At 35.3% G+C, this 14,679-nt stretch overlaps 1 protein-coding gene and 3 non-coding genes across 5 annotated transcripts in view; all 4 read right to left on the bottom strand.

Moving 5' to 3' along the window:
• The window catches only part of LOC128857358 (myotubularin-related protein 4), a 59,525-nt gene that overhangs the window by 21,278 nt on the left and 23,568 nt on the right, over positions 1–14,679 (bottom strand). The gene's annotated exons all lie outside the window — the stretch shown is intronic.
• Positions 9,853–9,949, bottom strand: Trnay-gua (transfer RNA tyrosine (anticodon GUA)). Its single transcript has 2 exons — positions 9,913–9,949; positions 9,853–9,888 (listed from the first exon to the last, which is right to left on the bottom strand). It is a non-coding gene; the product is annotated as a tRNA-Tyr (tRNA).
• Positions 12,303–12,400, bottom strand: Trnay-gua (transfer RNA tyrosine (anticodon GUA)). Its single transcript has 2 exons — positions 12,364–12,400; positions 12,303–12,338 (listed from the first exon to the last, which is right to left on the bottom strand). It is a non-coding gene; the product is annotated as a tRNA-Tyr (tRNA).
• Trnay-gua (transfer RNA tyrosine (anticodon GUA)) lies at positions 12,670–12,767 on the bottom strand. Its single transcript has 2 exons — positions 12,731–12,767; positions 12,670–12,705 (listed from the first exon to the last, which is right to left on the bottom strand). It is a non-coding gene; the product is annotated as a tRNA-Tyr (tRNA).

Here is a 14,679-nt window from a genome sequence, read left to right as displayed (position 1 = left end):
ACATCATGGAGACTATACTGAATAATAAAATTGTATTTTTCTTATCGAACGACAAATCCCGTTGAACAACTTACTAGTGGAGGTTTGAAACAAGAACAATTTAAAAACTTAATTTGAGTTCCTCTCACTGTGAAGCACCTCTCACCAAAAAAAAGACAAGAATGTGCTATGGCAATTATGGAAAAGGAAGAGCTATAGAATATTAAATCACCTTCCGTTTTGTCTCTAAACGCCCCATTTTTAACAGTGTATTGAAGATTTCTTAATTTGGTGGTAAATTGATCCAAATTATTTGGAAAAACTTGTATAAAACTATGATTCATATACCCTATGATCAAAAAGTACCGGGAATGTTTAATTTAAACGAACCGCGCACTTGGGAACCGGCCCATATTTTTTTCTTTGGTTGGTAGGACTGTAAGACGCACATCTGTGACTATTTATCCGTTTTGAAGCGTTTGAGAGATGATATACACCCCAAACGTTAGGACAAACAATTCGTGAATTTTGCATGATGATAACGCGCCATCGCACCGAGCCCAAATTGTGCTGGATTATTTCACCAAACACCAATACATACCATCGTGCAAGCACCGTATTCACCTGATATGGCCCCGTGCGACTTCTTTTAGTTTCCCCAAGTTGAAGTTACCACTTCGTGGAAGGAGGTTTCAGTCAATAGAGGGGATCAAAGAGAATGCGACGACGGAGCTGAAGGCCATCCCTTCGTCGGCCTACCACGGGTGCATTGAGGACTGGGTTAAAAGTTGGCACTTGTATTTTGCTTCAGACGGGTCATATATTGAAGAAGATAAAATAAATTTGCCTCAAATTTAACTCTGTTTTGTTTTATTTAAACATTCCCGGTACTTTCTGATCATAAGGTATCATTAATAACTTATTTAAGCGTCTATAATCCAATTTGATGGCGTATATTGTGGAACATTTAGCCTAATATTTCTTAACCGTGCGGGTGAAGTTGATCTTTATTTTTTTTAGGGTCGATGTAGGGTTAAACATGTTTCCCAGAAATATTCTGCGGAAAATTTCAGTAGGGTTCTTCTCAGACGAAAACAGGGTACAGTAGCGGACAAAGGTATATCATTAAATAGTTTCTAACACTATTAAACCTTTCATTCTCGCTATCCTTTAGAATGAATTATCGTATAATATGTACCTAATTCTTTATAAAAAAAAAAAAAAAAAAAAAAAAAAAAAATTTTTTAAAATTTAAAAGAGTTCAAAATTTTTTAATTAAAGAATGTTTAGAGTGATCTAATATTCTACAGGTCTTCTCTTTCATAATTACTATACCACATTATTGTCTGTTTTTGGCTGTTGCCCAGTGTTGTTTACCCCGTACACAAATTTACGTGTAATACAAGCGATTTTGTCTGGTACAGAAGAACTTAGTGACGAGGAAACACAAGACACCCACACAGTGGATTATCCCGAGAAAGCATCGAAAAATTTGGGTAAATTTTTTTAAAATGAAAATCACTCAAATGCAATGTGGTTTCCTAAAGCAATGGCTCAATGCAGAGCTACTTTTTAGGTCTTTATAAGCTCATTTCAAGACCTGTAAATAAACGCTGATAGGCGACCAAAAAATCTATACAATCAGTCCAGAATTATGAGTGAATTTTTAATAAAAATGCAAATTATTATATTTCATTTCAGCATTCACACGCATCTAGTTGGGAAGCCTATCTGGTCACCGCACTAAACAACATATCTCGTTTGATGAATAGGAAAAGCAAGCAAAATTCTGTTCGATGCAGAAAGTGCATATGTATTGATCCCATAAAAAATATTTGTTACAAAATAATTATACATACATTTTTACAATATTATTTATAAAAAGTTATAGACATATATTTTTTTTAATAAATGGTGTAAGTGAAATAATAAACAGCTTACTCTGAATCTCAGATTAACTACCTGCACTTCTCAAAAGCAATTGGCCACTCTTGCCTGAAAGTGAAATGCAAATGCGTTAGAAAAACGGCAAAAAGGAAGGAAGCAAGGGCTTTGGGTGAGAGGATGACGACCGAACGATGGGTAATTACATTACTAATATTAGATATGATTTATTAGATATTCGTTCTCGTAGTGGAGCAATTTGAGCTCTGGCTTTGTGATACTCAAATACTCCGGCTTTAAAGTTGCGATACTCAAATAAGTTAAGCAGAAAAAGTGTGCGTTCACTTCACATAGCAACTAATGTTTGGATGAAAAACAAGAAATAGTTATTTTTATTTTATTTTTTTTTAATTCGAGTAGTAGTCGTATGGCGCAGAAGCGTGGACGATGTAAGTATTCGATGAAGCGTCGTTTGGAGTGCTTTGAGAGAAAGATTCCGCGAAAGATTTGTTTTTGGACTTTTGCATGTTAGCGATGGCGAATATCACAGACGATGGAACGATGAGCCGTATGAGCTCTACGACGACATAGACATAGCGCAGCGAATAAAGATCCAGCGGTTACGTTGGCTGGGGCATGTCGTCCGAATGGATACAAACGCTCCGGCTCTGAAAGTATTCAATGCGGTACCAGCTGGTGGTAGCAGGGGAAGAGGAAGGCCTTCTCTGCGTTGGAAAGATCAGGTGAGGAAGGACTTGATTTCATTTAGTGTGTCCAATTGGCGCCGGTTAGCACGAGAAAGAAACGACTGGCGCGCTTTTTTAAACTCGGCCAAAATCGCATAAGCGGTTATCGTGCCAATTAAGAAGAAGAGTAGTCGCGGTAAAGGAGTAAGGTATAAAATATACCATTGATAGAAGAAAGATATTTTGCTTAACTATGGATAGAAAAAGAAAGGAGATAGATATTAGCGAAAGAAAAATAATCGTTAGTTGCTGGAAAACTAGTTAGAGCTGTCGTGGAATCGCGAGTATTATTGGCAGTCAGTATTCATCAATCCAAGGAGTGATTAACAACTTGAAACAAACAAAACCCCACGAATTCAAGCCTCGTTCCGAACGCCCAACAAAACTTTCGAGGAGAGAAATGTGCAAAGTAACCACCCTTGTGAGCACTAATCCACGACTGACAGCAAGCCAGATCGCAAAGAACATATAAGAAAAGCTCCATAAGCAGATATGTCCGGATACAGTCCAAAAAATACTTAAAAAGGCTGGATTTCACGGCAAATTCGCACGAAAAAGGCTCTTCACTTCAAGAGTAAATCGACTTAATGGGAGATCCTTTGCAAAGGATCACTTAAATATGCCTCCTGAGTCATGGAACAGAGTTATTTTCTCACTTGAAAGTAAATTTTGCATTTTTGGTATAAAAAGTCGCAAGATTGCGAGCGAAAACTGGGAACAGCACTCCAAAATCAAAACCTGGTGCCTACGATAAAACACATTGGCGGAGGTACGATGGTGCGGCGGTGTTTGGCTAGCTCAGGCGTTGGCAAAATGCAGTTTATAGAATCCATAATGAACGTATATGATTATCTTGGTTTTTAAAATACCAAATTTACGAGAAAGTGCAAAAAATCTGAGCCTGGGGGAAAGATTTAAGACCCAACCAGAAGCACACAGCAGAGATTGTTACACTGTGGTTGCTCTATAATGTTCCAAAACAATTACATAGACACCCATAATCTCCAGACCTAAACCCCATAGAGTACTTATGGGACATACTCGAGAAGAAAGTCCAAAATCAGCAAAGAAAATTTAAAAGATGTTCTTAAAGAAGAATGGGAACCAATAAGTCCAGAAATAACTGTAAAATTAGTTGGGTCAATTAAAGAATTGCCTTCTGAAGATCATCAGAAGACAGGGCTATTCGACTAGCTATTGAATTCCAGAATTTTTATAATAATATTTCTTTCCTTTCATATTTCTTGAAGTGAAGGCAGATTCTTTCTGTTCAGTTTACATTATCTCTTTCTTAAAATGTGAGCTCATTTTGAATTTAATTAATTTATTGGAACAAAGATGGAATAGCCTTCCCACCTTGAGTGAAAACCATAAAGTTACCTTAATTTGGGTTCCGGGACATCGGAGCATTGAAGGTAATGAAAAAGCAGATGAACTGGCCCGGAGGGGATCTGCCATGAATAACGATCTGGTAGAATCGGTATTCACACTATTAGGTATAGTCAAGAATACAACTTCCCTAAAATACCTCCGAATCGCGGATTGTAGATGGAGAAACCAGAATAAATGCAAAATTAGCAGAACATTATGGCCCACCTACCACCTTAAGCAATCGTTAACATTGATAAACATGAAATGACGGGACGCCTGGAGACTAACGGCAGTCATAACCGGCTTTAGGTCTATCGGAGAACAAGCAGCCAAAATGGGTATCCCTCATAATACATACTGTCACAGTTGTAAACAAGCGGATAAAAGGAAACAATCTTCCATTTCCTCTGTGAATGCCCTGCCCTATGGAGGGACAGATTGTTAATCCTGGGCCAACCACTATTCGAGAATCTCGAACAACTGTCTGGCTTAGACGTCAAAAACCTGATAAAGTTGCTGAACCGCACAGACTGGATATAGTCATGCTGTAAATAACCGTTAAACAAGTTGGTAAGGAGGATGTGGCAACAAAATGGTGCGGAAGCGCTAGTTGGATTCTGGAAGGAATCACCACTTTAACCAACCAACCACCAACCGCGCAAAACGAGAGTTGGGCGTACGTATGGATAAATATATAGCCTACTCCCGAAATTATGTCTTGTCGTTCTTTTACTTATGTATATATGTACATAAGTACATACATACATATATATATATATGTGCCTACATCCGAATATGTGATAAGGCAACTTTGACACTGAAGCTTGTAAAATTTCATTTTGTTAAATTAAAAGACAATTGACACATTTACATGTATTAATTTGTGAAGAAAGCTTAAAAGTTTTTCCACAAACAAAATTTAGTACTTTTACTTTGCTCACTGCAAATGTCACATTATCACAATTACGAAAAAGGACAATGTTTTCAATCGGGAAAGGGAAATTGGAATTACGCCACTGGGTATGTGCATAGACATCACCACGAAAGTTGTAGTCTGTATCCAGCGTGGTTGCGCGGTGTACATTAGCGTGTAACCGTAAAAGTGGCAGGATGAAGTGGCATAACATAGCAGGAAACACAATAAGGAAATACGCATTTTCATATACTTATATATGTATGCACATTTCACAATAAATTTATTTGTCAAACTTTTATGCTTAACAAGCAATACTTAGACGATTGCGTGTGGCCGATGGAACACTTTGCGTTTTAAATAAATGATTTTAATAAATTTCGATAATTAAAGTACCTGCGTGCAGCAGCATCAAACAACTTTTTCTTCAACTGTAAACGAAAAAAAAACAAAAAACATAAATGTATACACAGACCTACCCCACACCGAAATTGTTAAGGCAATTCGGGAATATACGCATAAAAATTTGCGCACAACATTTACAATACATGTACAAGTACATATGTATGAGAATGTATGAAAAAAGTATTTATACTATAAAGTAATATTAAAAAACTGAAAACTATCGTATGGACTTTAGTTACGAAGCGTCACGCGACCGAGGAGCAACTGTAGTTGACTAAATGCGGCGCAGCGATTACGACCGTAAATGGCGTAGCCGCAATCGTAGTAATCGAGACGAACGAAGACCCAGTATATTCAAAGTGTTGTCTATACGTATGTATGTGGGTATGTATACGCAGTAGTATATAGTATGTGGACATACATACCTATGTACATACTCGTACTTAAAATTAGATGTGCAAGGTATGCTGGAATACGAGTAGTGGCAATGGCAACGCTCTCGTTCTCGTAGTGGAGCAATGGGTATCCAGTGTCGCTGAGTGTGGTGTCAATGCTTCCACCAAGCGGCTGGCAATGGCCGATACACTCGAGAAAGTTGTATTATACTATAGTGAACGATTCTAGATATAGGAATGCTAAAAAATGCATACACATACATACAAAAAAATAAAAATACTATGCACTTAACAGTTGAATGATTAGATATAAACAGTATACGACTAGGTATGAATGTATGTATGTATGTCTACCGCCGTTCTAAATTAGATGTAACAAAAAGTGGAGATATTCTGGAGAGTGGGCTACGATTTGATTTTTTTTTTCATATTAAAACTGTCGAAAATGGATTGAGATATTACAATTTTTTAAATTCGCTAGACATTTTGAGTGTGGCAAAAATGTAAAAAGGATGCTAATATGGGTCATATGCATGATGGAAAGAATAATGAGATGGCGCCTATCGTGGTACCGTTACTCTGCTCTCAGCGAATTTGACAAAGAGTATGCCCAGATTACCATTTTCGTAACTTGATTTAGCATTTTTTTGTTATTTAGTCTCGGAATTTTAGTTTTTTCTTCATGACAATTTTCTAGCCTGTTCAATTAAAATGTAAGGTTTATATTTTCTGGTATTTTTTTCGTTTATTTTTACAATGAATACACCTCTTGATGCCCTATGTCGTAAGGATTGAGAGCCGGAAGAAACGATTACATCTCTATAGCTTTAATTTGCATTCAGAAACTGCAAACTATTTTTAAAATGTGTAAAAAGGTTTTCAATGCTAAGAGTTGAGAGAAGAAGATTTAATATTCTTGCATAACCTTAAAAGGAGAAAAAAATTAAATTTGCACTTTAACAATATCAAATTTTATAAGAATAAAAAAATTTTCATTTCCTCTAAAATCTTCTCAGATTGACCTTTATTAACCTTCTTTTGTTTAATAATACATTTTTTTTAACTTACAGTTTCGGTAGCTTTAAATTAAAAAAAGAAACAAACACCAAACTTAAAAATTTTCCAATTTTTTGTATAAAAAAGCACCAAATTTATTGCGAAGAGCAAATGGTTGGCAACACTGCACAACTCAGCTAATGTGACGTCACACACTCGCTGATGGGCGCAATCTTGTTTCTATCATTCTTGGGTCATATGTATGTTAACTGTTATTCAAAAAGTTGGTTACTCTTAGGAAGGTAATTTATTTTTATAAATTTTATTTTCATAAATTTTTTTTTTTTAATATTTTTGCTTTGTTATTCTCACAAACATATCATCATCATTGTTGGCTGAACAACCGTGGTCGCATCTTCGCCTGCTGCAGCATATGCATTAGGGTGTCCGTTATTTACCAATTTGATTATTTTTCTGGCGACGCCCCCTAAACTTTTAGTTTTCCGTCTAAGAAAAACTATCAGATCAAAATCAGCTCTTAATATTCAGAATAAACCTTGCCCGAAACACGATATATTTCCCATATAAATTACAAGGGATTTTGCTACTTTTTGGAATAAACTTTTTTTTTCTCTAGTATGCTAATTTACAGCTATGAAAAACACATATTCTGATGGCAATTTTAACTTCTACAAAAAAGATCTTGTAAAATTTTTCGATAAATTGACTCCTTTAAATGTTAATCGGCCCGATTTTTATTAAGTCTTTGCGAAAAAAGGTTCTCATACATTTTTAAATACTAAATTACCGTCAAATTAAATGAAGTTTACAGTGATGGCTCAAAGTCTACATGCATCCCTTATTCAATTCGTTGGTTCAGAAGTCCATAAGGTTTATTGAAAATTGTTGATACATTTCATTTGAAAAATATTTAACATGAAATAAGAAAGTTGTGGTTCAAAAGAAAAACGACCTCTAATACACAGAATTCAGTTGTAAAACCGGTAGATGACGCTGGGATCCAGGTATTTATATGAAAACGCCTACAGAATGTATATTAGTTAAATAAAAAATAAATAAATAATTGGCGCATACACTTCTGCTCCTATTGTATTGTGATGTTGTTCCACAAGTGGAGGGACCTACATTTTTAAGTCGACTCCAAACGGCATGGGTTTCTATGAGGAGCTTTTTTCTTGGCCGAATACATTCGAAGGTTTGGCATTACCTGTCGAGGTGTCACCGCTATTAGAAAATTTTTTTCTATTTTGGTTTTTCATGCAGAGATTCGAGCCTTTGAACTCCCGAATGCTTGTTACACACGAACCCATTCAGCTACGGCGTCCTCCATGTATATCAGTTACCAAAGAGAAAATGTGCCTGCTAGATGATGCTGCGGTCGAGATAAGTCGAAAAACAGTACTCATGGTAAGATCTGGTTCATATTCGGAAGGTACATATATAAATAAGTCCTTTCAAATAAAACAATTGATATTATTCCTTGCAAAAAATATGTGCAGCCTAAATGCATGTTATTAAACCGTATCTGTGATTCCAAGCTTTGACGCAATTGTTTGCGAAAACGAACACATATTATATAGCAGTTCGGGCTGTTACTGCTTTCGATTGCATGCCTTTCGTTTATTATTGGATGCCTTATGGAACGAACATTGACTTACGTACTGAAGAAAAAACTATAAGGAAAGGCGGATTAGTACCCCAACAATTAGTATGTGGTTTCAAACGCGTACTGAATTTTATATTTGTGTATCCAATCTATGATAGACCATAATTTAAGTATGCTCTGAACATCATTCACCAACAAGGATGATAGATTATCAGATTTGGCTTTCAGCTATGGCGAGGAACGAAACTGAGCGAATAACTTCGGCTGCTACATCATCGGGTACTCGGCAGCAGTTCTGCCCGCTTATTTCATAGATATTTACACACTCGTTCAATCAATCGTTGTTCAGATTAACGGTCTCATATTGGTCACACCTTCTGAATTTTTTTCACCATGGTTGTTGTTCAGAGAGCAACGAAGTAATATCACCAACACAATCGCAGTTTTTTCGTAAACAAACCGCTGCCCTGATCCCGTATACGTCAGCCAATCAGCTGATTCTTTCAAATTCGCTGAGAGCCGGTTAATGGTCTGATATTGGCCACACCCTCTAGTTTTTTTTTTCATCATGGGCCACCAATTCAGCGTCTTTATTATCACAAAAATTCGGCCCGGCCTTAAAAACCTTTGTAATTTATTAAGTGGCTCCAAATTCGCGTCGAATTCTTTCATTTTTTTGGTGGTTTTGCGCATTTTCTCCATATACCGAATGCACGATTTTTTTGTTTTACGGAAAAAATACGCCACACCTCGTCGAAAAAAAAAATTGTGGTTACGTTACGTCCACTTTATTCCTCTGAAATCACGATTATAGACCTTATGATACTCAGGAAATGTCTCAATCAAAATAAACAAAATACGGTTAGAGAACGGAATGCAGCGCGAGTATTTTTACCGCTATATAGCAGAATAAAAAAAATGGCAATTGTATTGACGCGCAGAGTTGCTTCTTATTTTAAGTTTTCTTCAAATATAATCGAAAAACAAAAAAACAGATATATTATTGTTGTATATGATTGGCGCTCACAACCTCTATGGGATTGTGACCGAGAGCTCCTCTCTTCCTATTGTGGTATGCTTCTTGATGTTTTCCCATAAATGGAGGGACCTATAGTTTTAACGCCGCCTCCGAACGGCAGATATTTTTATGAGAAGCTTTTTCATGGCAGAAATACACTCGGAAATTTGCCATTGCCTGCCGAGGGGCGACCGCTATTAGAAAAATGTTTTTCTTATTTTTGGTCTTTCATCGAGATTCGAACCTACGTTCTCTCTGTGAATTCCGAATGGTAGTCACGCACCAACCCAACTGGCTACATCAGATAAGAGAAGTGCATAAGCGAATAAATATTTTAAAATATGTTAATGGAATGATCTATATAGCTCTACCAGTTTCCAAAATATGCAATAAGAGAAAAAATGCAAAATTAATCGTTTTTCTATTATTGTCTGCTTTTTACTAAATAAAAATAAATGATTTTGTGTGATGGTGATACATAAGCCACACGCTCCACAAATCCGGTCAAAAAATATTTCTCCTTCGAGCCGGATTTGAACCAGCGACCTATGGATTTCTACATATCTTTGCCAAGTACTCTACAGTCCACCGCTCTACCAACTGAGCTATCGAAGGTACGAATACGGCGCTATATTGCACCTAAATAAAGAAGCAACGTATTTTTAAACAATAACGTAAAGGCGAAGCATACAATTTACTAGGCATTTCGACACTAAATTTGTATTTGTGATTACTTCAATGATCGATTTCAAGGGAATTGCCAATCGAGACAGAAAACTTAATGAATTCGGCAATTAATGTCATGAAATAAGGCCTCTTCTATTCGTCATTTCCCCGCTCGCTATTTCTATGCTCGATTAACTTGACGAGAGTGCGAAAGCAACAACAAAGTTATCGAGTAAGATTCGCTGCTAGCGAGTATGGCTATAGCTCATTAGGCCGCACTGCCTTACCAGCACATGCAATTTAAGGCAATTCTCTTTCCCCGTTGTCGACATATGTTCATTTGCTTGCAAAAGAGGCCTATACTTTAAGTCATATATTGCCAACAGCTGTGAAACAATGGGCTGCCATTTTATATGTTTGACAGCCAATTGGTAATTTGTTGAGGCACTCACATTGGCAGCACTTTTATCATTTTAGTCTTTCAGACTGTGCATTTCCCGTCTTTGGAAAAAATGGTTCACTCAAACGTACTGGTTTACTTGACGACATTTTCAAAACGACAATAAAAGTACGTTCACATAAATAAATTAGAAATAAATCCCTAATAATTAATCTAAGATATGGCAGATTAGCTGTAAAATTGGCAATCAGCTGTTAAGACTGTTTATTTCATTATTATCAACGATATAAAGAAATGGTAAAGAGAAGCAATAGTTAATTTAATTGCAACCTTTAAAGGCCATATACTGAGGTTGTAAAAAATTATGGCAGCAATATACACGCGAAATTCGATACTATCTTTGTAGTACTTTTTGTAATAGCATTAACAGGCCATTCTATGGATACACGCTTTTTTCTGTAACATGAATACATAAGTAATAATATCTAACTAAAATTGTATTAGAATTTCCAGGCGTTCATTTTATTTACTTGCTCTTACTTTGACATTTCTCTTTACATTCGTAATAAGAAGTATCGATAACACGGAAAACACAGGATCATACGGAAAAAAGTGTCTTTATAATCTAGGATTATTTTGTAATGAAATTTGGGGAGATAAATTTTATACGGATAAATTCGCTTTTTAATTACAAATTGGGAGCTAAGCTCAAAAAAGTATATAATCTAGTTATATGTATGTGACCCTATTAGTGCCGATTTACACACGGAGACATCTGGAAGGGAGACACTGGAAATTCTCTTTTCACGTTTCATTCGCGGTGACATGGGCAAAATTGTTTTCGGCATATTTTGGCGGTTACTAATTTAGCATCTTCTGGTTCGGATATATTCTACAACCCGCTAACATGTAAATCGGAGAACGTTCGTCAACAGTTTCTTAAATATTTCAATGAAGAATGCAAACTGGTTACATAATTAATAATTTGTTGTTTTTTTTTTATTTACACATACATATAATAAATTGTTGTACTTGAATAAAAAAAATTAAATAAAAAATATTTCACATATCAATAATTAACTTAAAATTAACTTGAGTATCTAGAAATGGGGGGAAAAATTAGAATTCAACATAAACATGTCCCATATTTTTTTTTAACTATACCTATTATACTTTACTAACAAAAATAATCCTGCATTTCCCAAGCAGCGTCCGGATGTTTGTCATCATTGATTTCTTCCGTTCGATTGAAAACCAACGCAGAACTCAGAACTTTCTCCCACAAAGGAGAAAACAAATGAAGCAATTGTCAAAAATTGATTTAAGACAAATGGAACCTTTCCAAATGGTTCCCTGTGTAAATGGGCACTTAGGACTAAACATGACAATGCGCAAACTTAAAATATTGCCATCGTATACAATAAAATTTGACAGTTGTTATAAAATTAACGATAGAGTGCCGAAATGTTAGAGATTACAATGCAGCATTTTCATTGATTTTACGGAAAATTTCTTTGAAATGTTTTTCTTTTATAAGATCTCTTCTAATAAAACATTTTTAAATATTCATTTCATAAAAATGTTTAGTTAGTGCAAGGTGGTGCAAAATTAATCATCCTTTTTATAATTTTTTTTAATCACTTTTTTACTAAATAAAAAAATAATTTTGAGTGATGGAAATCTTTAGTTTGACTTTTAAGCGCTCCATTGCTTGTTTGTTTACTTGTCTGTTGTGTACTGCAGCTGTCTAGTTCACAAGTGTCACAAGTGGTCACCATTTGCTCAACTTATAAACCTTGCGATGGGGTCATTAATGTTGCACCACCTTTTATTAGTTAGCGAACAAATATTAGAAAATTTCACTAAAAGGAAATAAGAGAAAAAACAAAATATGTGTTTCATTCCTTCGAGCCGGATTTGAACCAGCGACCTATGGATTTCTAAGTTTTTCTTGCAAATCTCTCTACAGTCCACCGCTCTACCAACTGAGCTATCGAAGGCATGCATTTTTTACATTTAGTGCATAAGTAAATAGCACAATTGCATAAAAAATATATATATATACAATACATATAAAAAATTTAAGAAGCTTTGAATTAACAAACATTAACTATATTTTTAAGTCCATACATTTTTTATAGACTTCCGTGATGGCGTACTTTCCCTGCAACTTATAGAAATTATGAGTAAAGCCAAAATAGCTTCGCAAAGATATATTTACAATTTTCAAAGTTAACAAAGTAAAGTAAGTAAAATATTTATTTATGAATCCTTCGAGCCGGATTTGAACCAGCGACCTATGGATATCTATATGTTTCTTACAAATCACTCTACAGTCCACCGCTCTACCAACTGAGCTATCGAAGGTCTTGTGCCAAATCGAACCAATTTCTTTCTTTCTTTTATCAACGCATGTGTGTATAGATGTTTGTATGTCTCTATTTAATAAAAAATGTAATTTTATTCACTCAGCGATTTTTATATACAATTTTAGTTTTATTTGAATAAAATCATAACAGCATAACAGCATTATCATCAGCCAAGTATTTGAGTGCTTGAAAAATGCGTAAAGATCGAGTCAAAAGAGAAATTAAAAAAATACAAACAATCAAGTTTTGTTTTCAGTAAATCTATGTATACATGCGGTATACCTACATATGTATGTGTGTAAGTATACGCAAAGGCATCGACAGGGCTTATCAAATAAGTACGAAGCATCCAGTTATTTCGGAGGCTAAGGCTGTATCGATTAGCAATACAAATCCAACGTGTATTATTTTCAAGGTGAAGATACATCAAACGATTTATTGTGTGTAGGAAAAACGAAATACAAAAGCGCTTTCAATGTAGTACGGGTCTATAGTATATATATTGATTAAAAATGTTTTATTGATCGCTTCCAATAAATAAAATTTAATTATAAGGTGATACAAAGAAATTCCAAACTGTATACAAGCAATAATTAGTGAACACGCCTTATTAACTTAACTCCCCCAGCTAATCCATGATAATGAGTACAGTACAAGTTCGGTAAACGCGACTACCCTTTTTGGTACGGAGTAATTTGAAATAAATTATTTTTTTGTTAAAGCTAGGAAATAGAATACTTTTGGTAATCCTGTAACATTCTTTAGGAATGGAACAAACAGTAAAAGTCTTGCCGACGAAAGGTATTTTGAGTACATCGCGCATTTCGAGCGGTGATGCAAAAGGGTTTAACCTGCAGTCTATTTTGGGACTTCATATTTTTAAATTAATTTTGAATTGAATAGTTTTTAGTTTACGTAATCGTTACTATTTCATTATTATTCAAAACATTTTGATTTAATTTGGGAACCTATTATCAATTTTCGCGAAAGCTTGTTTTTAATTAGTCGCGAAAATCGCTTTTGTACTGTATTTACTTGAACTTTCGATTTGTAAATGTGGCAGGCGACGTGGCCGATTGGTTTTGTGCGCGCCTACCATTCAATAGTGCACAGGTTCGAAACCCGTTGTGGACACAAAACATCAAATGATAGAAAAGGTGTTTTCTAATAACGGTCGTCTCCATTTGTGGAAACAACATCAAACACAAATTAGAGGAGGAGCCCAGTCAAAGAACCAATAAAGTATGTAGACGTCAATTATATACTTAGTCTTGCCATAAATTCTGGGACAAATTTTACAATGCATACGGCGAGAACAAATGCGCAAAAAAATCTCCGTTATTTTTGCTTTTGTTCGTATGCATTGTCTACTTAGTTTCGTGTCAAATTTTGCTTATTAACAATAGAGTTGGGAGCTAAGAAAATTGCATAGCAGTGATTGCATTACAATGTGGTAAAAGTGCAAGTGAGATTTACGAATTGCTGAAAAAACATAATATTTCGAGAACGTGTGTTTACCGCACAATCAATAGTTTTTCCTAAACTCTGAAGTGACAGACAGAAAAAGAAGTGGTCGTCCTCGCGTGGTTCGAACCAGTGCACACATAAAACCGTTCGAGAGAAAATTCGCAGAAATGCCCTTTGAAAGCAGAAAATCATGTCCAGGGAAATCTATCGACCAGATCCATGCCAAAACTAATTAGATATGATCTCCACATGAAAGTCTTCCGTCGCTCAACTGAGCATCTTTTGACAACGCGCTTGAAGACAATTAGACTCGACAGTGGCACGGGATTAACGACCATGAAATATTCTTTTCGCAGATGAAAAAATTTTCACTATTGAAGAAGTTTTTAATAAACAAAATGGCAAAATCGATGCTAAAACTTCTAAAGACGCAAAAAATGTTG

The sequence above is a fragment of the Anastrepha ludens genome, chromosome 3 (assembly GCF_028408465.1).
Source record: "Anastrepha ludens isolate Willacy chromosome 3, idAnaLude1.1, whole genome shotgun sequence".
NCBI classification, from domain to species: Eukaryota; Metazoa; Arthropoda; class Insecta; order Diptera; family Tephritidae; genus Anastrepha; species Anastrepha ludens.
The sequence above is the reverse complement of the archived record's forward strand: the minus strand, read 5'-3'. Positions and strand labels throughout refer to the sequence as shown.